The 23,064-nt window shown below is 33.8% G+C and overlaps 1 protein-coding gene and 1 long non-coding RNA gene across 2 annotated transcripts in view; one reads left to right on the forward strand and one right to left on the reverse strand.

Moving 5' to 3' along the window:
* Positions 1–23,064, forward strand: part of MSRA (methionine sulfoxide reductase A) — a 229,097-nt gene that overhangs the window by 15,192 nt on the left and 190,841 nt on the right. The window lies entirely within an intron of this gene.
* Positions 1–23,064, reverse strand: part of LOC131189031 (uncharacterized) — a 33,265-nt gene that overhangs the window by 6,374 nt on the left and 3,827 nt on the right. Inside the window, exon 2 of the long non-coding RNA XR_009152883.1 lies at positions 19,011–19,096. This is a non-coding gene — a long non-coding RNA (uncharacterized LOC131189031). The remainder of the gene's footprint in view (positions 1–19,010; positions 19,097–23,064) is intronic.

The raw sequence follows: 23,064 nt of genomic DNA on the forward strand, positions 1-23,064 counted from the left end.
GGGAGGAAGGAGGAGAGGATGTAGATAAGAGAAGGGGAGGAGGGTCATGGAAAGTAGAAGAAGGTAGAGAAGGGAAGAGAGTTAAAGGAAGGGGGTGGTGACTGGGCAGGTCCGATTAATTGTATATGATGGTACATTAAATATGTTATTGGATATGAATGTTAAAATAAAACTTTATTAAAAAAAAAAACCTGTGGATTTCTTGACATGGAGGATAGTTTAAAGAATTAACATTTAATGCTGAAAGAAGAAAGAAATCGGTGCCTGATTTGCAGCAATGGATTGTTCATAAAAGTTGTTTGTCAACAGTTAAGTTATTTTATGAAAATGAAAGATGACAGATATGGACATTTTTTGGAGTTCTGGGTGCCTCTACCTGCCCTATGATTTTGTAATCAATCTAATCTGAGTCATATGAAATCTGTGGAGCACAGATCAAATTTGTCCGTATAAGCCCAACTCCACTCATCTGTTTGGTCCATCCTATCATTCACTTCCCTTTTTGGTCCTAAATGTGCCAACACACCAGGCACATAACAGTGCTGCATCATCTCCATCAACGTTGATAGACAACTTGAAGAAACATGAGGTCAGATAGATCCTGGACTTCCATCAGTATTGAGTCATCTAGAGTGCTTCATTATTGATTGGAAAGGGTACAGCAGGAGGAATAATCTTGGGAGAATACTATGAATACTGTGGTGCTCTCTACTTCCCTAGATGCAGTATGGTCAGGCTTTCCTCTGTCTCCACAGAAACCTGCCCAATCAGAGCAGATGCTAGGGGTCTGAGCAGACAACCTAGGCTATGCTGCTATGGTCCTTTGTAAATAAGAAGTAACTTGTGAGTAAGTGGCAAGGGGAAATGAACTCCTCCACTGGACTGAAGAAAGAAAGTGAGGATTGTGAAGACCCAGATTTCATTTCCTTGTAAACTTCTCTTTCCCTTTGTTTGCTTAACAACTTGCTTATTGACCATTTCACTCAACAACTAAAATTCTGGTCCCAATTGTGGTTGTAAGTTGAGGACTACTTGTATTGAATAAAACACTATGGTTATATTCATGCATTACATTATTCTCACATTATTATAACATGATATTAAATATTACTATATAATAGCATAGGGGTTGGTTATTTGAGATAGTGCGTATTTTCAACTGTTTCTACCTGTCTGCTATGTTTGGGCAGAATGGGTATGCTTCAGGTCCCCTCAATTCATGATATATTATGGGACCATGAATTCATGATATATTATGGGACCATGAAATATGCCATATCTGTAGCATACCCTGCCCTTTAGCATATCCTCCCAGAGATATATATAACAAATCACCTGTTATTCTGGAAGGCCCTTAAGACCTGGCTTTGCTCCTGGGTTAATGTGTCTGTGGCGCACCTGTCATCTTTTTATTTTTATGATTTTTAAAAGTCCAGGCTGTCTTGTTTTATGTTTAACTGTTTTAATTCTATATTTTTGGAGTAGGTAACTATGATGCATTTAATAAACAATAATTCATAATTTATAGTAATTTACATGAATAAACAGTTAAATATTTTGTGTAGCCTTAAATCATAATGTAAGTGTTTTATTTTGGTTATAAAAACCTAACCAGATAGCTGATATGGTAAATTGGCTTCATTTTGAAAAATGCTTGAATATAATTTGAATTTAAGATTGTTGTTAGTTTAAATTAAAATCTGAATTTTCATGGCTTATGTGCTTTTCTAAAATGGCGGCTTCTTGCTTGACTGTAGCTGCTTCAGTTCTCAAGAGTGTTGGGGTTTTGGAGGTGAAAGTGCCATCCGGTTTGAGTGATTCTTTGGGAATTGTGACAAGAAAGCGGAATTGTATTACAAAATTGTTATGACTGTCAGTCTGTATTGAATTTGGTGATGTTTAGCAAGAGAGGAACTATTGATAAAGTTATTCTGGAGAGTCTGTGTTGCTTCGGACTGCTTCGGTTGAAGCAGCAGAAGTGTCGGTGGGTTGTGTGGAGGGTATGAAATCGATTGCAATCTCTGAAAGTTTGGCAGAGCAGTTTCAGAGTTGTCGGTGGCAGAGGCAGCAGGAGCAGCAGCCTTTGCAGCAGGGAAATCTCTAGTGCTGAGCGTCTTCTGAGGAGGAGGCGATATGATCGAAAGAGGAAAGAGGCAAACATGGAGGGCTAACAACTAGGCTAAAGGGTAATCCATATAGAGTGTCATTACCATCTATTTTGTTTGCTAATGTGCTCCTTAGAGCCTAAAATGGAGCACATGAAGGTAGAGTTACTAACAAACTGGCAAGTGAGAATCTGCTGTGTCATCATTGCAACAGAAACTTGGATAAAGCCTTCTGTCCTGGATAGTGCTGTTCGCTTGGTGGATTTTCAACATTTCAGCTTATTTTCTTTTGAGAACAGGCATCAGATTGTCATTTTTTAATATGTGCCAGTGTGTTCATAGAAAAAACATGAGAATAAAGGTTGTCCTATCCTATTCTATCCCATCCCATCAGCCAGTGTCAAGAAAATCTTAATAAAGTGTTTTGAGTTGTTTATGCTATAGGAAGATCCTCCTATGTGAAAAGCTTCTCTGCTGACATTTCTAGGAAAATTTCTTATTGCTGAGTGCTACTTATAATTGTCCAGGCTTACTGAGTAAAGAAAAAAAAAAAGTTACTATCCTACAATATAAAATCTATGAAATCTGTACTGGAATTTGGCAGGAGAATGGAAGTTGTTGCCAGGATATGGTTTCTGACTACCAGTAGAGTTGGTCAGAAACCATATCCTGGCAGCAGCACCCATTCATTCAGCCAGGTTGTCTTTCAGATATCATGGTTGGTATACTATGCAATGATTATTGTGTACAGTATATGCATAATATATTGATTTTCAAAGGACTTCGATTAGAAACAAGGACTTCTGATAGGTTAGCACAGACTGGAGCTCCGCCAAGACTGCTTGGGAAGGTTGCCATGCTGGGAGCGACGAGTAGTGTAAGCTGAAGAAAAGAGGGGAAAAAAGGCAAGACTTGGCAAGGTTCAGTGAATCGGCTTCTTTTGTCTATTTTCTCGGCTTGAGCTTCGGAAAAGAAAACCATCTTGGGATAGAGGAAAAAAACAGAAGTTCCTGGTATTCAAACTTAGAATGATATTAAAGTCGCTTGGGATTTTTTAAAAAAGATGATACATTAAATTTGCTCATAAGTGACTTGGGAAACAACATTTTTTAAAAAGAAGCTATCACAGTGTTTTTTTGTACATGTAGGATAATACATATGGTATCTGAATTTTGTATGTATAAAATTTCAAAATGGGAGGTGAGGCAAAAAGGATTCTAAAAATGAAAACATTCTATATAGAAAAGAATGCTATTAGTTTGTATGATAAAAAGTTATTGATTTATTTGTTTTTAAAATTGGGTGGATGCTTTAAAATTTGGCATAAAAACATACATTTTCTTTTTCTATCTTTATAACACTGCAGATATTAAATTTTAAAGGCTAAAAACTATGATATTTAAATGGATTAAAAAGTCAAAGTGGAAACCAGGAATGATAGTTCCTTATTAATTATCATAAAATGACAATTACAATAATAAAATAATATTATTAAAAGAGCCCCTTCTAAGATGCATCCCAATATCTTCTGTGAAGCAATACATCAGAATATTTTATTTAAAAAAAACATTTTTATATTTTCTCCTCTCCTGGCTTACATTCTTCTTTCACTTATTAACTGTCAGTGGGAAAGACCAGAACATGCAATTGGAAGAAACCACTGTGTGCTTGAAAAGGAACAAGCAGTGTTGAAGATGGGATTTCTACTATTGCCTACCAGAAGTTTGGGAATTAACCTTTTATAACACAGGTGTGAAATCAGTGTTCTTTTTATATTATTTCTGGATAAAAATTGTAGTACAGAAAAAGTTACTTCTCTCGTGTTCAGATGGTGGCAGAATTAATCACTTGATGATGAATGTTTTTACTGGTTGTATCTGTAATTGCTATATCTAAAAGAAAAGTGCCACAATAATTATTGGTTTAAGTAACAATAGATAAAAATCAGATTAATTGTAATTTTAACTATGGATTTGAATATTTAAGGTGGAATCTATAACTATTTGGCAGGAAGTACCGTAAGTTTCAGTGAACTAAATGGATTTTAATGGTCAGTAAATATGTATATTTTTGAGACTGTTTTCAAGTCATAAAAAAGAAATAATTTATAATTTTTCTGTAGCACATGTATAAAATATCTTGTCAATCAGTCCTTGAATTATTTTAATCCTGTTTAATTTTTGAAACATGATAGATGTGTCCTCATGTATGAAAATTAAGTTTCTTAAAACAGTAGTGAATATAATTTTAAAACAAAGCATTAAAATAGACAATTTTCTAAATTTATATAGTATGAAAATTGATTTGTTTTATTTGGATTAAAAATGCTAAAAACTTGCTTAACTGTATTATTTCCAGACATTATTACAGCATTATTCTTAAATAGTTCATTGAATAGATAGATCCCATATATGTTTTTGAAAAGGATATATTTCATGTTCTACTTTATTTTGTAAAATTAAGATTTTGTTAATGGAGTATTATTGTATATTTTAGAACTGAAGAATATTGCAATTAATGGAATTAAGGTTTTGGTTAATCTTTCATTATATACATTTAACTCAATGTAGTCCATGTCTAAACTTTAAAATTCTATTGATTTGAATGTTTAAACATATTTTTAAAAAGAAAGGGATTGACAGTTCAGTTCTGTGCATTCGACATATCGTTATATCCAGTGGGACCCACTCTCTAATAATTACCAAGTTCCTGCCACGTTTATAAACCATCTATCTGAGATTAAAACTTGGGAAGTATTACTTCCAAGATCTGCATTAGATTATCCTTACTTGACTCAATTGGTTTTTGGTGTGTGTGATATGTTTTATGTTTTGCATACAAATTCCCCAAAAAAGAGGATGAAATATGTTCTTATTATTTTAAAAAAATCTACTTTTATTTAATACTTTAAAGCTAAAGAATGTGTTTTAAATATACTTTGGATAATTAATTTTAAAAGTATTAATGTATTTGTTATTCTTCCAAAACCTTTAAATCACCTTGAAAGCTGAATGGTTACAGAACTAAGGAGTAATTCTGATTTTCCAAATGGAAATTGCACAATAGCACAAATCTACTTTATATATCAATGTTCTGGAATTCTGGAAGATCTGGGATCAATTCTCAATAGTTCAAGTCTCCAGTTGATTACTTTGCTGCATAAAAGACAGATTCTTAATATTAGAATAGGTAGAACTACATTATTTAATGTGAAATGCTTTTTAAAGATATTATTTCCAGACATTATTACAGCATTATTCTTAAATAGTTCATTGAATAGATAGATCCCATATATGTTTTTGAAAAGGATATATTTCATGTTCTACTTTATTTTGTAAAATTAAGATTTTGTTAATGGAGTATTATTGTATATTTTAGAACTGAAGAATATTGCAATTAATGGAATTAAGGTTTTGGTTAATCTTTCATTATATACATTTAACTCAATGTAGTCCATGTCTAAACTTTAAAATTCTATTGATTTGAATGTTTAAACATATTTTTAAAAAGAAAGGGATTGACAGTTCAGTTCTGTGCATTCGACATATCGTTATATCCAGTGGGACCCACTCTCTAATAATTACCAAGTTCCTGCCACGTTTATAAACCATCTATCTGAGATTAAAACTTGGGAAGTATTACTTCCAAGATCTGCATTAGATTATCCTTACTTGACTCAATTGGTTTTTTTGGGTGTGTGTGTGATATGTTTTATGTTTTGCATACAAATTCCCCAAAAAAGAGAATGAAATATGTTCTTATTATTTTAAAAAAATCTACTTTTATTTAATACTTTAAAGCTAAAGAATGTGTTTTAAATATACTTTGGATAATTAATTTTAAAAGTATTAATGTATTTGTTATTCTTCCAAAACCTTTAAATCACCTTGAAAGCTGAATGGTTACAGAACTAAGGAGTAATTCTGATTTTCCAAATGGAAATTGCACAATAGCACAAATCTACTTTATATATCAATGTTCTGGAATTCTGGAAGATCTGGGATCAATTCTCAATAGTTCAAGTCTCCAGTTGATTACTTTGCTGCATAAAAAGACAGATTCTTAATATTAGAATAGGTAGAACTACATTATTTAATGTGAAATGCTTTTTAAAGATATAATTTCCAGTGAAATATGACCAGAATAAGTTCTGAGCAAGTCTCATGAAAATCAGTAATATTTTCAGCATTATTGATTGCATTTCTGACATAGTATGGTTTTGGACTAAATAATACATAAAAGTTTTTGAATATTTATTTTTTTTTTTTATTTTTTTAAATTTTTATTACTTTTTTTACAACAAACAAACAAAAAAAATACATTATTACACCCTTGTGCTATACATAAAAGGAAGATTTGGGTCTTCGGATATATCCTCATGATTGCCAAAATCCACGTTCTCGAGGTACAGGTACTGAAGCGTCCAATGTTCCAAGCGCAAAGTCCACAAATGGTTTCCAAGTCTTCCAGAAAATATCTTCTTTATACACACCACTTCTAATTTTAATATCACATGTCATTTTATCATTTAAAGCTAATTTCCACATTTCAGAATTCCACTCTTCTATTCTAAAAATCACATCTAGTTTCCAATATCTAGCTATTATAATTCTACCTATTATAATCATAATTCTAATCAATTCTTTTTCATATTTTGTTAATTCTATTTCCTTAATTACCAACAATAATATAGTTTCCACTCTCAATGTTATTACTTTCCCCATCATTTCAAATATCATTTTCTCCAATTGTTGCCAAAACTTTTTAACCTTATCACAATTATACCACATATGTTCATAAGTCCCCAATTCCATCTCACATCTCCAACATTTTTTACTAGTTTTTTTATCCATTTGTGACCATCTTACTGAAGTCAAATACCATTTCAAACAACTTTATAATTGTGCTCTTTAATCCTTATAGATAAAGTTCTCATAATTCTACTCTTCCAATTCACATTCCAATCTGATTCTGGTATTTCAATATTAAGATCTTTTTCCCAATTTGTCCTCATCACTCTTTGTAATTTTTCATCAGAATTTATAATCTTATAAACCCTACTAACGAGTCCCTTTAGCCCAATTTCATCTTTCATAATCCGAGATACTAAATATTCAAATTCAGTTTCACATCTATTTATTGAATAATTTTCCTTTAGTTTTTTTGTCCATTTTCTATCTGTATTTTTCAAACCAACTTAACCCTAATTTTTCAATAATTTCTTTATTCCTCCTTTCATTTCCCATAACTTTTATCCAATCTCTAATAATTTCTATATTTTCCTCTTTAATCACTTCATTACGTTTTATATTATTTTAATTGGCCAAATTCAGTTGTCTCCCCAAAAGATTATATCCGAATTAAAATTTTAACAAATTTGTTCCACATTTTTACTTAATCCTTTAACCAATAACTTCTACTTACACATTTTAAATTTGCTTTATCTAAAACCACCTTGATCCAAATTTCTCTATATCCCTTAACTCTAAATCTCTCCAATAATTATCTTCACCTTTAAGTATTTTTACCACTATCCGGATACCATACGCACAGTAATAATTAAATAATTTGGGGATTCCTAATCCACCTTCCTTTTGATTTTGATACCACATTTTCTTCACTAATCTGGGTCTTTTGCCACCATTGCAAAATTTATCCAGTTTTTTCTGATATCCTTCAATATCTTTCTCTGTCAAATTTAGTGGTAGCATCTCGAATAAAAAGTTGAACTTGGGCAGCAACATCATCTTACACATTGCAATTCTACCAAACCAAGACAACTTTAAAATTTTATATTTATCTATCTTCTTCTCAATTTCGTTAATCACCACATCATAATTAAGTTTTTCAATTCTTTAACCTTAAGTGAAAGCACTATACCCAAATATTTCAATGTGTTTTAATCCTTATCCCAAATTGCTCTTGCATATTCTCAGACTCATTACCATTACTATCCATCAATAATTCTGACTTTGACCAATTTACTTTCAATCCTGTCATTTCTTCAAATTCTATCAAATGCTTATATATCTTTTCAAATCTTTCTCTACATTTTCAAAATAATTAAAGTATCATCCATACAAATTTATCTTATACCCTTATATCCTTCTAATTCTTCATCTTTTCTATCATTTTGTCAATATTTCCATAGCCAATAAAAATAATGTTGGGGACAGGGACATCCTTGTCTCGTACCAGCTTCTAATTTTATCTCTTCAGTTAATATTCCATTCACCTTCACTCTTGCACTGCTCTTTTGGTATAATTTTGAAATAACATGTATAAACTTATTACCAAAGCCTAAAGCCTCCACAATTACTTTAATTGTTTCCCATTGTACAGAATCAAAAGCTTTAAAAATATCCAATGATACTATACCAATTTTATCACCATTATATTCAGCTACATCTATAATATTTAATACTCTTCTAACAATATCACTCATGTATCTACCCTTCACAAAGCCTACTTGATTATAACTTATATATCTATCTATAAATCTATTTAATCTATTACTTATAATAGCAGTAAATATCTTTGCATCCTGATTAATTAAAGAAATGGGCCGATAGGACTCAATCCTTTCTAAATCTTTATCTGGTTTAGGAATTAGGGATATCACCGTTCTATTCCATGACGAAGGTACTTCCCCACCATGTAATATTCCATTAAATAATTTTTGCAATCTTGGTATTATTAATTCTTTAAATTCTTTATAAAACTCAATAGGTAATCCATCCTCACCTGGAGCTTTCCCTAATTTTAATTTTTGTATTATTCCATTAATCTCATCTTGTGTTATATCTTCTTCCATCAATTCCTTATATGTTTGATCAATTTTCACCACATACTTTTCTAAATAGCTTTGCAATTTTCCCCGATTAATTGGTTTCTTTGAATATAGTTTCTGAAAAAAATTTCTAACCACTTCACATTTCTCTAATTTTTTATAACATCTTATACCTCTATCATCTATCAAAACTCCAATTTCTCTCTTCTCTCTTTTATCTTTCGCCATCTTTGCCAATAATTTAGAATTTCTATTACTAAATTCAAAAAAATTCCTATTTTAAAATCTCAAATTTCTTTTTACTAACTCTGTATCTTCTTCTATCATTTTATTTCTTAACATATTAAGCTCCTGAAGAATTTTTTTTCTTTAGTAAGCAAAAATTGATTTTCCAATTCTTTAATCTGATTTTTATCTCTTTCCATTTTAATTTTATAATTTTTATATTTCCTACTTGATAATTTAATACTCTCCCCTCTAAACACCGCTTTCATCGCATCCCAAACAATTTCAAATTTAACCTCCCCGTTATCATTTAATCTCCAACTTTCCTCCAGTTTTTTAAGTATCCATTTTTTATCCTTTTCATTTTTATACAATTTCTCGTCATATCTCCAATAGCTTCTTTTTTTCTCAAAATTAAAATCTAAGTCCACCATAACTTCTGCATGATCAGAATCTTTAAAAATTCCCACATCTACCTTATCCACATTATTCAACAAATCTTTAGAAAGAAAAATATAATCAATTCTAGAATATGTATTATATATCTTAGAAAAAAAAGTGTATACTCTCTCAATTCCTTTAACCTCTCTCCACACATCAACCACGCCATTTCGAAGCATCCACATATTTAAAATCCCCATTTTATTTGCTCCTCCACAGCGGGTGGGATTAGTACTATCTATTTTATCTCTGATTAAATTAAAATCCCCAGCCACAATTACTTTCCCTACACTTTCATTCTCCAAAATTTTTGTTATTTTTCAAGAAATTCTCTTTGTTTTCATTCGGTAAATATAAATTAACAAGTGTCACTTTTTCCTCATTAAGATTTCCAACAATTATTACATATCTTCCATCTTCATCCAAAATTACCTTATGTTTTTCAAAGTACACCCTATCTGATATCAGTGTTGCAACTCCTCTAGCTTTTGAAGATCCAAATGCTTTTTCATATATTTGCATACCTTTTATATACATTCTATTTGAATCTTCAGATTTCTGATGGGTTTCTTGTAAAAATAAAATGTCTGGCAAATCCCTTTTAATCTTAAGCTCCAATCTTCTTCTTTTAATCTGGTTCGCTGTACCCTTCACATTCCATGACATTATTTTTATAACTCCCATTTAAAATATAAATTTTTTAATCCTATCCCCGCATCTTCCTTTCTGTGCCCACCACCGACATTAAACTACCATATTTAACATATAAACAACAATAAGAAAACAGAAAAAAGCAAAAACAAACAAACAATAAAGTACAAACAATCTTCTTCCCCACATCCTCATCGATTTCGCCTCTATAAAGAGAATGGGGAGAGGGACGTGCCAATGCCCGGCCACTTCTTCGGGCTGTCTATTTAAATTCATCACTCAAAAAAAGATAACGATGACCGCATTCAGCTTCAGATTTTCCAAGACTCTTATCTGCTTCTTCTCTTACTGTATCCTCACGACTCTTCTTCTGTTCAACCAACACAGGTGATATTTCTTTCCTCTTTAACCCTTTGAGTCTTGCCTCCAATAGCCCCTTTTTCTTCTTCTGGGATTGATGTTTCCGTATGTTCCACCCATCTGAAGCATTTGATCTTTTATCTCCATTAAATCCTCCATCTCAATCAGTCCAAGCTCCCGTAAATATAATAATGCATCTATATCTGGGGTGATTGTACGCATCCTTCCTTTATAAAAAAATTTCAATTGTTGTGGTGGCCTCCAATTGTATTTAATTCCATTATCCCTCAAAACTTTTGTGATTGGTTTTAAAAAAAATCTCCATGCCCTTTCTTCTCTTGATATATCCGGGAAGACTTGAATAGTCTTCCCTTCGAACTTCAAAGCATCTCCCAACTCTCTCACCTTGGCCATAACTTCCAACTTATCACCAAGATTTGCGAACCTGACAAGCACATTTCTGTTAGAACCATTTTGCCTTCTATATCCAATTCTAAAAACACTTGCCAGGTCTGCTATTGTGAACGTAAGTTGCGTATCCAAATCATTAATCCATTTCAAAACCCGCTGTTTCAATTTATCCTCCTTTTCTTCTGAGATTCCTCTGATAACTAAATTATATTTCCTCATCTCTTCTTCCAAAAGACAGATTCTCTTATCTTGCTGCTCATTTTATAAAATATTTTACCAATTTGCCGATCTACTTTTACTTCATGCACATGCATCTGCTCCATTTCATCTTTAATCATTATCATTTCCTCTTTTGTTTTGCAAAGTTTTCATTCATCTCTTGCTTTAAATTCTGCATTTCAGATGTCAGTTTCAATGTCAAATTATCTATACGCTCTGATAGTCCTGCTATTTTTTCCCCAATTTTATTTAAAGCTGCAGCAAGTTGCTGCGTTTCTGAAAGTTGTTGAGTCATTTTGAAAAAAACCAAAAAATTTCCCAAACTAGGATTCCAAACCAATTTTACAGAGGGTCTTAGTGAAGATCAAAGGACGACTGTCTTTTAATTGAAGCGAAGCGGCTTATTTGCACTGTTATCTCTCAAGTTCAAGGATTCTCCACAAAGAAACACAAAACTTCACAGCTAACATTAAACAGCGCCATTTTTCCTCCACGGCAGCAAAGCAGAAAGGAAAACAAACCAACTTAAACGAAGCAAAATCCTTTTTTTTTTTTTGTGTAATATAAACAAGCTATTAATTTGCTCTCCAGAGAAAAAAATAAAGAAAAATTAGCTCAGTAAAATCCTCTTACTACCAAACAATCCAATAAAAATCAGTTTCTCTTCTCTTCAATTAAATTCTTCTTGGCTGAACTTCCGAAGGCTCAAAAAAAAAATCTTCTCATTATCAAATTCAGTCCTTCACTTAGCCTCAGCAATAGAAAAATTTTTAACACAGAACAGGATAGTTAATTTTGGAAAACAAAACACAGCAATTTATTCCAACTTACTTATCTTGTCTGCCGGCTTCGTCAACCCACGCTGTAGAAACTCCTTAATTCAAGCCGTTTCAGATGACCTACCAGTTTTAAATTCAATCTGCTGGGCTGTTAACACTTTCAGTTCATGATTTATTACTCCACAAAGAAACACAAAACTTCACAGCTAACATTAATCAGCGCCATTTTTCCTCCACGACAGCAAAGCAGATAAATTCTTCTTGGCTGAACTTCCGAAGGCTCAAAAAAATCTTCTCATTATCAAATTCAGTCCTTCACTTAGCCTCAGCAGTAAAATAAAAATTTTTTAACACAGAACAAGATAGTTAATTTTGAAAAAACAGAACACAGTAATTTATTCCAACTTATCCTGTCTGCCGGCTCGGTCAATCCACGCTGTAGAAACTCCTTAATTCAAGCCGTTTCAAATGACCTACCAGTTTTAAATTCAATCTGCTGGGCTGTTAACACTTTCAGTTCATGATTTATTAACTTTCGTCCATAACAGTGCATTCCAAACGGCATAAATTCTCATAAATCTTCATTAATAAGCCCTGTGAAGTGAAGGAAAGGTCCTTATCCCACCACGGTCATGGCCACGCCCCCCAAAGTTTTTGAATATTTAAGCTCTAATAATCTATCTAAGTTTGTCAGGAAGCAAGCTGTACTGAATGGGACTTAACTCTCAATAAACATGTATATTTAAAAACTATTTTCAAAACATAAAAGAGGAATAATTTATTCTAATAGAAAGTATCATTGCTAGCTTTGTTAATGTACTATCTGGATACAATTATTAGTCATTTTCTCCTTAATTTTTGGAATATATAACCTTTATAACCTATATAAATTACAAAATTTACAAAATTAGGAATGCACAGTTTGCAGCCTGAGCCTAGTATGTGACCTCAAATGCCTTTGATGTAGTCCTCAGACCCCATGCAAAACCTGTATTTGAGTTTTAATTTTTAATATAGAAAAAGATATTTATAATACTTGAACGATATTCTATTATTTAAAGAAGTATTTTATTTTTCATTTTTAATTAAATTTAAATGTAATTTTTAATCTACTTCCCCTCTATATTTAGTTTAGTTTAGCATTGCCAGATATAAACATTATAGATCATTTGTGAAAAGGGTTTCATTATAACTAAGTTTTGTCTATATCCCAGGACATTTTTTGTTTTTGGTGTCTTTGAGTCAGTCCTGCCGACTGCCTGAACTAATCTCTGCAATTTTCTTGGCACATTTCGGAATGGTTTGCTATTGCTTGCTTCCTAGAGCTAAGGTAGAGTGACTAGCCAACATCACCCAGTTAGCTTTGTGCCTAAGGTAGGACTAGGACTCACAGTCTCCTAGTTCCTAGCCTGTTGCCTTAACTGCTTGATCAAACTGGGTCTTAGAACATATCCTGAACAGTACAATAGTCTTGGATGCTTTTGTTTTATTTAATTCAGGATGACAATTATTTCTAGACTTAATTTATATATATGATAACTTTCTGTCATGTTAACTATTTTATTATAAAAATTAAAGTTAATAGCTACAGATAAAAAACAATAATACAATGTATAACATTGTATAACAGCACCAATTGTGATATAATGTACTATACTAAAGAATTAATAATATGGAAAAACATGTTTGTAGAAATTATCTCAAAAGCTGTAATGAATCAAGGTAAAATCTTATTAAAAACTATCACCAAACAAACCCTATTTTTTTAGGGAAGTAATATTTCATGCAGTCGATTCACTATAACAATAGTTGAGCAAACAGAAGAGTTGTGGGGCTACTCTGGGCAACTTTTTTCCAATGAAATGGAAAAAAAATGATGGTCCTAGAGCATTAATATAGTTATACTCCTATAGTGTTAATAAGAGAACAAAGGATGAGTTTTGGGGGAAAATAGTAAAACATTTCCAATACAAATCTGGAATTAAAAGTTATTTCATGAAGTAACATACATAAATGGATATTGGCTTCCTACAAACAGAGGAAATGGGCAGCATACAAGCAATTTAAATAAGTCAAAGAGAATATAGAAAAATTAACTAGGCCATTTGGAGACCCAAGAATAAATTCAATTGATTGTTTGCTAAATATTTGTTTAGAAAAGGGCATGTTTTGAAAATGTATTTTAAGCATGAGAATATTCATTTATATGCATAGCAGAGAAATGGCGTTTATTATGAAAGACTAAGTTTATTATTTGTTATGAAAGATTGAGAAGATAAGGAGGATAAGAGGATTGGAATGTGTGACAGACATTGTCAAGTACACATCTTGTGAAAAAGATTGTGATGGAAAGAAAAAAGTAAAAAAAAATATGAAGGAATAACTGTGGAAACAAAAGAAGATATGAGAAAGTAGATCAATCTTCCCTCAAAATGATTGGAAAGTAGGTATTTTGTGGAAGTGGCTTGGAACAAGAGTGAAAAGAATTATGCTTCAAATTGCTATAGAAGTGATAACTTCTTAATCTTAACCGTCAGCTTTGATATACTCTAAATTAAGTGCTTATAATGGATTTTACAGTAGAATGCGCTGGTCTCCAATATCAGAATCAATCTTCTTAAATTCAATATTTCTGAGTATATCTTATTCTAAATATGTAGACCACTTATAAATAAACTTGAACTCTGCATGATAGTGATACTACAGAGCCAGTGTGGTCCAGCAGTGTTGGACTAGGATCAGGAACTAAAATTTTAATCAAAATTGGTTCCAGGTGCAAAGCTGTTTGATTCATTTGTCATGAACATTTAACAACAAAGTGAGTCATACACATTATTCAAGATTTATTTGCAAGCTTAAATACTTGAGAATGAAAGCAAACATATATCTGAATATTTTCTGTTCTATTCTACTCTATTCTCATTTTTAAAATAATTTACCTGTAAAACATTTTTATGATTAACAAGTGTTGCTTTCTTCAGTAGGAATGCCCCAATTTTGGCTTAGAGTAAGTGGAAAACCATTATACAAGGCAAAAATAGCAACAGGATATTGGCTGAAAATTATTTTTAAACTCCCATATACTTTACAAGGAAATTATTTTTTCCTAATACTTATTCTCTATAATGCTTGGAAAAAACAATGATTAAGATTTGTGTAAGACTCATTTAATAGAATGAAATCAGAGATTAATTAAAACTTGGAAATCAAGTTCAAAGAAGGAAAACCAACATCATCAATATTTACAGTTTACGTTAGGAAACTAGCACATAAGAGTATATAATAGAGGTGCATAAAATTAGGCAGGTGATGTTAAAATATCAGAATTGGGACTGATTAAAAAGAGCTGAATGTTGGACACTTCAGAAAATATGAGGTAACACTTGTTCCATAAAGTATAGTTAAAATAATGGAATTTACAGCCATGAACCTGCATTTTTTAATTTTACTTTTATCTTTCAATTACAAAAAAAATACATGGTGCTGGTATACAAACAAACTCAACTCAGAGTTCTTCAAGGCACAAATGGCCAGGCTCAAATTATCCTACATTAGACACATTATGAAAACATTATAGTCCCATCAGCAAGTTGGATGGACTATTACAGTTGTGATAAGCGCACTGTTGGAAGACCTGAAGAACCAGCTTAGAGACATATCATAGAGAAAATCTATGTGGTCATTAAGACATCTCGTCTGGACTACTGCAATGCTCTCTACATGGGGCTCCCCTTGAGGAGCACCCGGAGACTCCAGGTAGTTCAGAATGCAGCTGCGCGGGTGATAGAGGGAGCCCCTCGTGGCTCCCATGTAACACCCCTCCTGCGCAGACTGCACTGGCTACCTGTGGTTTTCCGGGTGCGCTTCAAGGTTTTGGTAATGATCTTCAAAGCGCTCCATGGCATAGGGCCGGGTTACTTACGGGACCGTCTGCTGCCACCGAATGCCTCCCACCGACCCGTGCGCTCTCACAGGGAGGGACTCCTCAGGGTGCCGTCGGCCAGGCAGTGCCGACTGGCGACGCCCAGGGGAAGGGCCTTTTCTGTGGGGGCTCCCACCCTCTGGAACGAGCTTCCCCCAGGACTTCGTCAACTTCCTGACCTTCGGACCTTCCGCCGCGAGCTTAAGACACATCTATTCATCTGCGCAGGACTGGACTAGGGTTTTAAATTTTTAAATGTCTAAATTTTAGATTTGGTTTTAAATTGGGTTTTATTATTTATATGTTTATTTTAAATATTTGGCCTTTATAATAAGTTTTTTAGATGAATGTTTTACTTTGTATATTTATGTGTTTTTTATATGGCTGTACACCGCCCTGAGTCCCTAGGGAGATAGGGCGGTATAAAAGTACGAATAAATAAATAAATAAAAATAAATAAATAAATAAGAATTAATGATAATTTGATGGCACATAATCCCTATTTTGATAACAAAAGTTTGATAAAAATGTGCTTTTATAGAAACAATAAAACCCCACTGGTCTTTGTAAATAATAATTTATTATTTTTACTTATCATACATTTATTTTTTTTCTTTTCAGAAACTTGTTCAAGAAAAGTTACAGACTAGATTTTTTTTTAATTCAAAACGTTTTACAAAAAAATTTTTTTTCCCTCCCCTTTCCCCCCAACCCCCCTCCATTCGCTAATCCCTCCCCCCTCCCCCCTGACTTCCCGGATGAAGCACAAGGTATAGTTAAAAATAAAACAAACATATGCTAAGAAAATTTTCCCCCAAAACTATTATACCAATTTTCCCTCTCTAGCTCTGACTTCCTCCTAACATAACTAAATCCTTCAGGAGAAAAAAAAAATAACAATTAACAGTAACAAAATATATAAATCAATAGAAGAGATTAATCCTAAAGTATTTAAAACCAACTAAAGCATAAAAATCCAATCCAATTCAAAGAATATCTCCCTTATAGCTTCTATAACCATATAGTTTTCCCCCCAAGTCTTTCTTACATAAACTCTTTCAAAAATATTCTATTCAAAATACAATACAACACATTATAAAGTTTCAATATCGAGAATTACAGTAGCTATTCAAATTTAGTCCTTCCTCGTCAAAATCCAGTATAAATCCAAATACCTAGTCTTTTATGATAGATATAAAACATATAATCAACCCATTTCTTCCAGATCTTCCTCACATATTGTCTTTCAGGGACAGTAATATTTTTGTCTGTTAATAATTCAAAACAACCTCGTTTCAAGGATAATACTTTTGTCTCTTGCCATTTTTTTTGATGCATTAATCTCTGTCTTTCCTTCATTACTCCTTTTGAAAAGTCAGTCACAATATTGCCTAATAATTCCTTATGTCCAAAAATCCACAAATTACTACCATATATTCCATCAGTCCAAAGAGAGAATTCTTGAAAAGCATTAAGCCTGTAAGTTTTTTCAGTTCGGGAGACAGCCTCCTGTAACACAAATTCTGACATTTCATCCAAACTATTTAAAGGAAACTTCTTTACATCAACTTGTTTATTCACGATCAAATCTTCATATTTATCCACTTTTGTTTGTATCTCTTCCATTGCATTTAAGTCCTGATCACACTGGTTAATTTCCTCCAAGCCTTGATCCAAAAAGTCCCCATTTTTATCAGTTCGTATTTTTGAATAATTAAATACATTCTTTCTGTGTAATCCTGTATAAAGTCACGAATCTATTCTTCTGAAAGAACCTTCATGACAAAGTTCTTGCTGAAAATCCCCTTATGAAATACTTAAACAGCGTAATATAATCCAACAATCCACAATCCAACACAATAAGATGAAGTCTCCATTCAGTTTCGATTTCGCAGCAAGGCTATCGGTCTATTTGCAGTTAGTCTGAAACGCCATTTTAAAAAAAGGAAAAAAATTTTTTTTTCTCTCTTTAAGAAAAGGAGGAAGTCAGAAAATCAACAATACTTGCAAACCAGTAATTGTTCACTCATGCTTCTTCCGTCTGCTTATAGGAATCCACAAAAAGAAATCAATTGTTAGCAGAACTTGGACACCTTCCTCTTTTCCTGCTTTTGCAGGAGACGCGCTGGATACTGGAGATAGGAGGAATTCAATTGGACTCGACCTTTCGGGACTTTGCATAACAAAAACAAAGCCCCTAGGGGAATCTACCACTCTCCCCCCTGCTCTTTCCCCTGCTCTCTCAACCAGAGAGGGAAAATTGAGTCGGGAACAGCTGTTCGTAGCTGTTTACACCGGCTTTTACCATATCCAGTGCGGAGTGCCATAAATTAGCACCCAGCGAGAAAGGTGGCGCCAAGCGGAAGTCTCAAGTTACAGACTAGATTTATCATCCCATCTGTCCATTGAAACATTACCTTGATAACTAATTTGGTTGATAGATGTATCTGAACATTTTATGAGGAATTCACTCTTCATTGGGGTTATGAATGGCTGCTAATTGCAATAGCTATATACTTTCTCCCTTGTCTTGAATTACCAGTGAAATAATATAAGGAATTTTGCATATTATCTTAAAATATATTTTTATTGGATTAATGAGTTGGTAAAATAAAGAAATGACAATTTTATTAAACATTTTAAACATTATTACATGTTTCTTATAAGATGTGACCCACAAAATTGAATGCAGTCTCCCTGAAAAATGCTGTTATTGGATTAGAGTATTTTTGGATTTTTTTCATGCCTCAAAATGGGATTTATTTTATATAAATAGTTAAGAGTTTTACACTATAAATATAACTCAGTTTAGTCTTCCTCTTATTAGAAAAATCATTTAAAGGCTTTGCCTATTTATGAATAGTCATCCCATAAATGAAGAATGTTGGGAATGCATGGCAAAAATATATGCTCCTACTAGAGTCACCCAAGACACAAAGGTCATCCCAGTTGCCCAAATGAAACAAACACCTATCAGGCAATAGCAATGCTAGAGCTAGATGATCACTTAGTGACAATGGGGCACTGTCACAATGGTAATTTTTTCCTGTATTTAACCAGAAAACCATATACAATAGACAAGAAAAAGTAAATGATGATGTTAGTACCAGATGAGAGGCCCCTCAGCTGAGAATCTTTTGGCTTGATTGAAGTCTTAAGGACCCCTGGTTGCCACTGTTGCCATGCAGAAAACCTTCAAAGGCAGGGAACATGAAACACGTGAAAGTTCAACACAATAAAGATGAAACAAATAAACTATACAGTGATACCACCAAATTGGAATGGAATTGGACATTTTTAGTCAACAGGTAGTTCTTGCAACCACAATTGGGAACAGAATTTTGGCGATTGAGCGAAACAGTCATTAGGCAAGATGCCCATGTGACTGTTTCTCTCAATTATTGCAATTCCTGCATTTTACACTCCTTACTATGCTGTTTCTCTGTTCAGAAACTGAAAGTCTTCCTTGCTGAAATCCAAGCAGGATTTTCAGCTCCTGACCAAAGGGTTTCCATTACTTGCCTGTGCTCTTACCATGTTGCCTTTCTTTTTTCTTAGATTTCAGCTTTCTGAAAGAGTTGCCTGCTGAAGGTTTTCAGCTCTCTGGAACAGAACTTTTCAGTGCGGTATAGAAATGGAGTTGAAATGCTGAAGATTTCTGTTCCATTCCTGTACCCCACCAGAAGAGTTCAGCTCATATTCACAAAAGGCAATTCCTTTGGCAAAGTGTAGGAACAGAAGTATTTCAGCTCTGTTTCTGCTCTTCACTGAAGCAGTACAGCTTTCCTTTGCAGGCAGCTCTTTCAGCCAGCCCCCAGAGATGTGAGGGAATCTCACCTTCCCTCCTTGCAACCTTCCCTGCCATTGACTTTCTAGGGAAGCTGGCAGAGAAGATTGCAGTGTTGATTACATGGTCACAGGGCAATTGGCAATTGGTCATAAGTGTGAAGAGGTTGCCCATCTTGTCTGAGATTGCAGTCACATGACCGGGAGAGAAGTAGTGTAATACTTTAAATGGCTAGAAGTATTTAATGAAGCACCCTTTTCAATCCTGTCATATTTCCATATCATTGTTAAATAAATGTTTGTAAACAGGATTATTGTACTGCTCAGGATATGAAAAATGAAGAAGGAACAGTATTGCTTTCATAGCCAGGAAAGTTATAGCAAAAATGATATTTGGGTACAATGCAATTAATGATTAAATCCTATTTAGACTATGCAGACAACTCTTTCATATGTTTAGCCAAGTATCTGCAAACTATTGATGAAGAGAACTTCAGTAATCAAGTCCAGTTTGGAATTGGCTGAAGAACTGTGCTGCTTGTGTGTGGCGATTGGGATGTCTAAGTTGGAAACAGCAAGAAGGAAAACACTATGCTTGAACTATGTTATTTGGGAAACAAATGAAGCAAAAGAATAACTTTCTGCCAATCCAATTTATTTATTTTATTTATAATTTAATTTCTATACCGCCCTTCTCCCGAAGGACTCAGGGCGGTTTACAGCCATATTAAAAACACAGAATACAAACAGCAAATTTAAAAACAGAATTAAAACCAAATATTTAATGGGCCAAATCAAACTAAAACGGTCATAGACCGACATAAAACCCAGTTAAAATTTCGATTTAATTTATGCTTAGGCCAGTCCCGCACAATGAAATAATAAGGTCTTAAGTTCACGTTTGAAGGTCCGGAGGTCAGGGAGTTGGCGCAACCCCGGAGGCAGCTGATTCCAAAGGGCGGTGCCACCACAGAGAAGGCTCTCCCCCTGGGGGCCGCCAACTGACATTGTTTGGTCGACGGCACCCTGAGAAGGCCCACCCAGTGGGAGCGGAGGGTGGGCCAATTATTACTTCATTGCTAATACAATCTTAAAGCAACTGAAATAATCTTTATAGACCTGTACATCACCAGATGGGATATATAGAAATCAATTTGACTATATTATTGGTACAAGGAGGAGGAAGATCTCACTTATAACAGCAAAAACATAGCCAAGGACTGACCAGATCATAAATCAGATCACAAATCTAGTCTACAGCCTAGTAGATCAGATCATAAGTCTAGCCTACAGCCTGGTATTCCCTGATCATCTGCTATCCAACTATTAAAAAGATTTGCTTAGCTTCCAAATCCAAACAAGATAGCCAATTGCTGCAAGACCTCTCTGCAGTAGCCAGGGGTGGGGAAAAATTTTAGCAGCCTACTCATGGGTCCTGCACTTACCTGGTGTCCAAAACAGGCTGCATGGAGACTCCTGGGAGGGATGGGGTGGGGTGGGGGGGTCAGCCAGTCCTTGCAACTACTGGTTTGGCAAACAATTAAAATTAACATCCAGTTCGCTGGAACCGGTCCAAACTGGCTGACTCCCACCCCTGGCAGTAGCCATCTATCCAGATCAGAAAAGAGTTCCAAAAAACCCACAAATGGGTAGATTTAATTATATAAAAGATGGGGTTTATTTTTATGTATTTAATATGTATCCCACCTTTAAGTTTTACAAATAACACAAGATGGCAAACACATCCAAAATGCCTGCCTCCTCCTCCTTCACAACAACAACCCCATGAGATGAAATTGGGCTGAGAGAGAATGATTGACCTAAAGTTACCCAGCTGTCTTTTACGGCTAAGGCAGGACTTGAACTCATTTTCTCCTGTTTTCTAGCCTGGTGTCTTTAAGTGCTAGACCAGGGGTCAGCAACCCGCGGCTCTGGAGCCGCATGTGGCTCTTTCATCCCTCTGCTGTGGCTCCCTGTCACTGGTTGGCTCCACAATTGATAGGGCTTTTGGTTAGGGCAAGTAGAGGGAAAATGACTCCACGCTAGGAGGAGACTCTATGGTGGGGGAACCGGACTACTGGTCTGCTCCAGAATTGAACAGGGGAGCTTCCGGTTAGGACCTTTGTGGCTCTTTGAGTGTTCAAGGTTGTTGACCCCTGTACTAGACCAAACTGAATCTTTATGGCCTGCAGCTATTATTCTTCTATGGAGTGAAACCATTTAGATAAACATCTAAAACATTCTTTGTTAATTTAATAGTAGATTGATGCATCTGAGTTATTTAATGCTTCTTTTTTTTCCTTTAAAAACAAACAAATTACAAATTAGTCCTATGTATTCAGCTATTTTTACACTTGGTATTCTGAGTACTTTGGAAACTCCTAATTGATTAATTAACTAATGGACTAAGTTCTAAAGATTAATTACTTTAGATGTCCTTAATTGACTGTTTGAAATTTATATGATATGTTGCACTAAGATTGGCTATAAATTAGAGTTCATTTTAAAATCATAACTCAAAATAGCAGAATTGTTATAATTACACAATCCTAATAGATTCCATCTGCCTTTCTGTGTTTCTGTATCACATTTTGTGGTGTTCCCTATGAATTGTAGTCATAACTTGTATAATGTAGATGCCTTTGAAGTGTAGGAATTGCCCATGGGAGAAGAGAAATCAAAAGAAAATTAAATGATTAATTAATGCAATCTAGAGTCTTTTACCAAAGGCATTTCAGGGACATATTTAGCTCTATTAATGATCATGATCATGAAATTCAAAAGCAGGTTCACAGTGTTTTGAAGATTATAAAATACCATTTTGTAGTTGCTACAGGGGAAATTATCTGAAATTTCTGTGCTGAACCTCCCATTGAATGTGGACTTAGAAAATAGGGATTGAGAATTTATATTCTTTTTAAAAATGTTTCCACAAGAGGAGGATGTATATTTGGAAGGAAAAATACGAAGTAATTGGGTTTAATTAAGGAGCATGCACTATGACCTTTAATTTCCTGCATTCAGGTGCAGAGAATTAATGAAAGTTCTGTCAAGATTTATTGTGGAAGTACTGAGAGTTTTGGAGGACAACAAAGGAACAAAATATGACCTCTGATAATTCATAATCGTATGCCTATTAGTAGTGGAGAGTGTAATGGACTGTAGAGTCTGTATTTGGTTTTATAATTATGGCTTCAGATTAGAATTAATTGTAAATTCTCTGATATGTTGCATCATCTAAACTTAGGTCCTTGACTGTTACCTAGCTTAAGAAAATTGACAAGGGTGTTGTGGGAATACAATAGGCATCCAACTGGTGAAAATTTCTAAGTACAATGGTACTTAAGTTTGTGAAGCCTTTTGAATTTTCAATTC

This window comes from Ahaetulla prasina, chromosome 1 (assembly GCF_028640845.1).
Source record: "Ahaetulla prasina isolate Xishuangbanna chromosome 1, ASM2864084v1, whole genome shotgun sequence".
Lineage (NCBI taxonomy): Eukaryota > Metazoa > Chordata > Lepidosauria > Squamata > Colubridae > Ahaetulla > Ahaetulla prasina.